We start from the raw sequence: 6,718 nt of genomic DNA on the forward strand, positions 1-6,718 counted from the left end.
CCCCGAGACACTCGTCTCGGCACGCTCGCCCACACTGTGACACACGTATGTGCCACAGGGTAGCTCACTTAGGCCACAGGGCCCAGGGGTGGTGGAGAGCTAACACCATGGTACCCCCTATAGTACATTTTGAGCCATTTTCATTCTACCAGGAGTAGACATGATTTTCGTGAGGTGTCATACGGTGTCGTGCATTGTCCGTCCAATGTCCGATTGACACCAAACTTGGCGAGCATTCATATTTCATATGGACGGACTTAACTCCCGAACCGCATGACCAAATTCCTTCCAAAACCTCGACTTTTGAGGTTAAGGCCCGGGGCCCTACCCAGCCCTTCAACAAGCCTATCTTGTCCTTCATGTCTATGCTGATGTCTCTGTTATGCTTGTGTCTCAACATGTCTTCAATGCCCACTTTGCGTGGTGGTGTGTTGGATGATGCATCGTCCTCCTCGATCGCATCATGGCATTCTTCTACGTTGGCCCGCATATGGCCGGATGGGCGTCTCTTAAGGGACGCCCCTTTGCTTGTCATGGCGTGAGGGTCACAACCTACTCTCTTTATAGTAAGGTTGTGACATTCTCCCTCACTTAACTTAGTCATCGTCCTCGATGACTTACTCGGGTCACAATCATATTGCGGATTGTGACATTCTCCCCTACTTGATTTAGTCATCGTCCTCGATGACTTTCTCGGGCGCGTTTGCCCCACCTATTGTGAAGTTCTCCCCCACTCAATCTCGGCATCGTCCCGATGACGATCCGACTCTTTGTCTGTTGGCGACTTGACTCGCTGGATTTGGTTGTGCTTCAGAAAAATCTTCTATTGTTGAGCACCTGACGATCTTTTGTCATAATGCTCTCCTTGCTGACGTCTTATGCCAACTTGGGACAAGTTCGGGTGGATGCTTCTGACTTCTCTTTTGTCAGGTGGCACCATGTTCTGACTCTTGACTTGGTCAGTTGTTGGGTGAACTTGTCCTCACTTAGGCTTGTTCCTTTATCTACGGCTATCCCCATTCGGACCTATTTCTGTTGTTCGCCCATCTTGGACTCGGCCACCGAGACNCCCGAACCGCATGACCAAATTCCTTCCAAAACCTCGACTTTTGAGGTTAAGGCCCGGGGCCCTACCCAGCCCTTCAACAAGCCTATCTTGTCCTTCATGTCTATGCTGATGTCTCTGTTATGCTTGTGTCTCAACATGTCTTCAATGCCCACTTTGCATGGTGGTGTGTTGGATGATGCATCGTCCTCCTCGATCGCATCATGGCATTCTTCTACGTTGGCCCGCATATGGCCGGATGGGCGTCTCTTAAGGGACGCCCCTTTGCTTGTCATGGCGTGAGGGTCACAACCTACTCTCTTTATAGTAAGGTTGTGACATTCTCCCTCACTTAACTTAGTCATCGTCCTCGATGACTTACTCGGGTCACAATCATATTGCGGATTGTGACACAGGGCATCTCATTTATGAGAGGGAGATAATAAGTTCATCATGGAATCCTGCTCATGGTACATATACCATAGCATCCCACCTAAAGATAGGGGCCTCGTGGTACACTTCATGAAGTGAGATAATGGTTACTTCAGGCATGGATCCTAGCAACTTGTTAAGCATGATGTTTGCATTAACCTAGGTGTTTTCTTTGATTCTTGGTGATCCTAGGTTTATGCATAACGTCTTGAGTCAAGCTTGAAACTTATAAGTTCTTAGGAATAGCCCAGCATGATATTATGCATGTAGTATCTATTAGAGACCAAGGGTACATCTGGGGAATCTATTATTTCAGGGATACCACTTTAGTTATCCTAGGAGGGAAAGTCATATGGATCGTGATGAGCATTTTCTCCCATATCTTGGTTTCACTAACTAAAGTTTTCCAATAACTCCCAAACTTCATTAACTTATATAACCTCTCAGAATAAGGATTCATACAACGTTTCATAAAATAAGATCTACTGAGAATACCCAAGAAAAGGTCAAATTTTGAGTTGACTTGGACAATTCAGTTGAACTGGCCGTATCATCGTTTTCTTCCTCTGAACAGGAAGAAGATGCGCATTTTTCGCATCGCCGCCATTTGAAACTCGGCCTGTACAGCCACATTTACAGCGTTTCTCTCCTCGATTTCTTCGTGAAACTAAAAGATAGATGTTACAAGAAAGGGCTAGGGATTTATTTGATAACTTCTCGTGGATCGTAGCCTAAGATATTTGCTACCAAAGTTCATCCAAAATCTGATTTATCGCTGGAGATAAAACAAAGAATTTCTTAGTGGGTAGCCGATTCTAGGTGTTTCAAGGCCCTATTTCTTCATTGAACCTCTTTCATATCCTATCTTCAGGCTAAAGGAATTGGTTTGGAGGAATGTCTTTGAGTGTAGGACCTTAATTTTCAGAAATCGTTCTCGGTATGCAACTCACTCGAAATGCCAGATTTTTGATCTCGTGGGTAGCTTATTCTTACGACGTTTCAGCTCTCGATTCCTTCATCAAGTTTACTCAACTTCTTCCTCTGAAGCAAGAGGAATCCTTAATTTGAAGGAAAAGAGACCGTAGATAGGAATTTTGACTCTTATCCCCAATTTAATTTTGAAACCTATTTCCTTCAATTTGGCACGCTCTCGAGGTTATTTTTCTTTGTGGTCTTCTATGGAAGCATTCCTTGGAGGTGCAGAAACTGATTGGAATCATTCTTGCTCGACGAGTCATCATGTATCCTCGGATTGGATTTTCAAGTTTTTCTTGACGTTTTTCAATGGCGGATTGAAGTGGGGGAATGGTTTCTAGGCACTTTCAGCACTCTATTCCTTCATAGAACTTTTGGGTAATCTTGTTGAGAAACTGTAGGAATAAGTTTTGTAACACCCCAAAAATGAAGGAAATTAGATCCTACAAGAATAAGCTGCCCATGTAAGATCCTAATGATCAAAAGGGGAGAAATTAAAGGATTAAGCAAGGGTGATTGTCTCAAGCAAGTCATTCTTATAGCCTAACAAGTAATGTTAAGGAGTTTAAGACCTATGGAAAAAGGATTGGAAAGTAAAAGTAAGGGAAAAGGGCAAAAATGTAATTTTTCCAATTATAATGGATCTTCCCGAATTTTTACTTCCTTATCTAGAAGGAATTTCAAGAGGCTCAAGAAGGGAAAAATGATCAACATGAGATGAAGGATTTTTAAAAAAATTATGGATTGTTTAGGAAAAATAATATTAAAATATTCGATAAATGAAAACTTACCATAATACCCCTGGAAGAATGGATAATTACGAAAATGCCCCTCTGATCAGAATCAGAGCATCTACAGTGACCATCTGAGAAACATCTCTGGAACTCGAATCTCAGCCGTTGGATCTTCCCCGAAGTTGGATAAGATCTAGACAACGGACAGATCATCACATCCAACGGCTAGTATTCAAAACTATAGTCGATAAAGCTCTGATTGAAGCGGATTTTCCGACGAATTATCCAGAACGTTCAATCTCCAAATTACAACGAATCTGGAGCTTTCAATGTCGGTTTAAGCTCCTCCTATAAAGTCTGAAGTAGGGGCAACAATTTGGAACAAGACTCGAGAAAGTTCGAGCACCCATTCGAGAGTTATGAGTGTTTAGTTTGTGGGTCTTCTACTCTCGGGTTTCTTCCAAATTCGAGAGCAATTCTCCACCATTCTTCCTCAAACTTATTCCTATAGTTTCTAAACAAGATTACCCATAAGTTCTATGAAGGAATCGAGAGCTGAAACGTCGTAGAACAAGATTCCCAAGAGATCGAAAATCCGGCGTTTCGGGTGAGTTGCATACGGAGAACGATTTCTGGAAATTAAGGTTCCACACTCAAAGACATTCCTCCAAACCAGTTTCTATAGCTTGAGGAAAGGACATGGAAGAGGTTCCATGAAGAAATAAGGCCTTGAAAGCCCCTAGAATCGGCTACCCGATAAGAAATCCCCTGTTTGGATTTTCATATGAACCCTAAAACGAGTATTACACAAGGATCTATGAAAGCAAAACTCAAAGAACTTTAAGTTAAGGCGCTGAACCGACCAAATTGCTCGGGATTTAAGGAACATTAAAATAACCCACTAAATGAGCCCTGATGCCTATGAAATTTTAATGATGAGCATATTATAGCATGTTTAGGTTATGTGTGAAATTTAGTTGTCAATGGATAAGGATAAGTAGGTAAACCAAGAAACGGGACAAAATGACCATAATGCCCTTAAGGATATCTACCTACGGTTCATGACCTAGATGACCTCCAAATGTTATAAAACTCTACAGTAGATCTTATTGTATGATGATTGATAAGGTGGTGAAGTTTGAAAGCCACTGGAACTCGTTAAGTAGCAAAACCAAGAATTAGGGGTAAAATGACCATAATGCCCCTAAGGAAGACTACCTACGGGTTAAGCCCTAAATTACCTCCCAACATTATGAAATGTTGTATGAATCCTTATCTCATGATGTTGTATAAGGTAATAAAGTTTGGGAGTCATTGGGAACGTTAGATAGCGAAACCATGATATGGGAAAAAATGTATATCATGATCCACATGACTTTACCTCCTAGGATGACTAACGAGGTACCCATGAGATAAGAGATTATCCATAGGTACTCTTGGTTGCTAATAAGATTCTAAGTGCACAAGGTTCCGTTGGACTATTCCTAAGAAGAACCTTTAGGTTTCAAGTTTGACCCAAGACGTTATGCATAAACCTAGGATCCCTAAGAATACAAGGAAATGCCTAGGTTAAGGCAGATGGTACGCTTAACAAGTTGTTAGGATCCATGCTCGGAGTAACCATTATCTCCCATCATGAAGTGTACCACGAGATCTCTATTCCTCTTTAGGTGAGATGCCCTACTATATGTACCACGAGCAGGTGTTAATGATGGACTTATTATTTTCCTCACCTAAATGAGATGCCCTGCAATACGATATGCTAGCAGGATGCCACGTTTGTGATAATGTCACCTATGCCCTCATGGGGAGAAAACTAAGGGTTACTTTGGAAGTATTTTCAGGACTAAAACACAATATATGACATGACAACCTCTAAGGGTTAGTTCCTGAAAACAAAACAAGAAGTCATATCCTAGCCAAGGTCTAAATATGCTCCAAATCACCAACCATGTCCTATAAGGTCTATTTTATATGACATGAGGATAAACTAAGGATTTCAAGTTGGTTGGAGCAAGTTTTGGAACATAAGCCAAGATGGAACTTAAGGAAACGCCTAAAGAAAACATGTCAAGATTCGAGACCCTTCTAGAACCCTTTAAGGAGCCCATTATAAACTTATGACCTTCTAGAATAACTCATGCTAGCTATTACGATGGGTTCATATGATCACGAATGTATATAACAACTTAGGCCTCAAGAAAATAAGAATCTTAGAAACTTACAAGATTAAGAATCAAGAACAAGCTATACAACAACCAAGACAACAAGAATGCTAGGTACCACTCAAACATAAGGGACTAAAGTCCTCAAGACTCAAAATTCAAGAATGCTAGGTATTACTGTAAGCATGTCTAATTGTGGCCCATAACTCCCCCCATGCGATGCTTTTTAAGGAGGCCTTTTTCCTCTTCTAGGTGGGATGCCCTACACCGTGTTTTCTTTGCAGGATGTCATGTTTGGCCTCATTCCCCTCACCTAGATGAGATGCCCTGCACCATGTTATGATTTGTAGGATGCCATGTTCATGCATGTATCGATCACGTGACCTTTATAGTCTATGCCATGTTCATGCATGTATCGATCACGTGACCTTTATGGTCTATCATGGGGAGAACCTATGGCCATGATGGAGCAAGAAGAGAGTAAGTTACCCTAGCCATGAATTAAGAATCTCTTAAGACCTCCCACGGTACGTCATGCGTATGACTTAGACTACGCTGCTTGGAATGTAAGAAGCCTTGAGTGTAGGTTTTAAGACTGTGTCGCTTGGAACGTATGAAGCCTCGAACACAGGTTGACAAGTTTATGTCAAGTACTGTAAATGTTAAGGGGAGTGTCTTGGAGAACGAATTAAGAAACATAACAAGAACCTACGACAAGAACAAGAACAAGAAAACAAAAAGTGTGGTACCCTAGCATATCAAGGACACGATTAAGAGCCTACAAGTAGGCTGCTTACTGAGTCTTGTACTCATTCCTTATTCTCCATTTTTTTTCAGGAAATAAGGAGCTGGTCGAGGTCGGGAGCAGACTCTGGAGCAGGTGCCATAGACAAACCTCACCCGTCGTCCTTCTACCCTTTTGTGTCGTCCCTTAACTTGTGTTTTAACTGTTGTGTTGTATTGTGTTCTAAAATACTTTGTATAAACTTTATTTTGATATAATGTTTGATATATTTTAAGTTTTGGTTGTTTTATTTTGATGAAAAAAAAAATTTACCCGTCTTTTTAGAGTCATCGAGTCAACCCGGTCCTTACAAGTTTAAAGAGAAACGGTGGAGGATTGCTCTCGAATTTGGAAGAAATTTGAGAGTAGGAGACCCATAATCTAGACGCTTATTGCCGACCTTTCTCGATTCTTATTCAGTATTGTTGCTCCTACTTCCGACTTTATAGGAGGAGCTTAAACCGACATTGAGAGTTCCAGCATCTTCGTTATTTAGAGATCGAACTTTCTGGATAATTTTTTGGAGATATCAACTCCGATCATAGCCTTACCGACCTTGGCTTTGAATACTAGTTGTTGGATG

Source organism: Cucurbita moschata, unplaced genomic scaffold (genome assembly GCF_002738365.1).
Source record: "Cucurbita moschata cultivar Rifu unplaced genomic scaffold, Cmos_1.0 Cmo_Scf00094, whole genome shotgun sequence".
Taxonomy (NCBI): domain Eukaryota; kingdom Viridiplantae; phylum Streptophyta; class Magnoliopsida; order Cucurbitales; family Cucurbitaceae; genus Cucurbita; species Cucurbita moschata.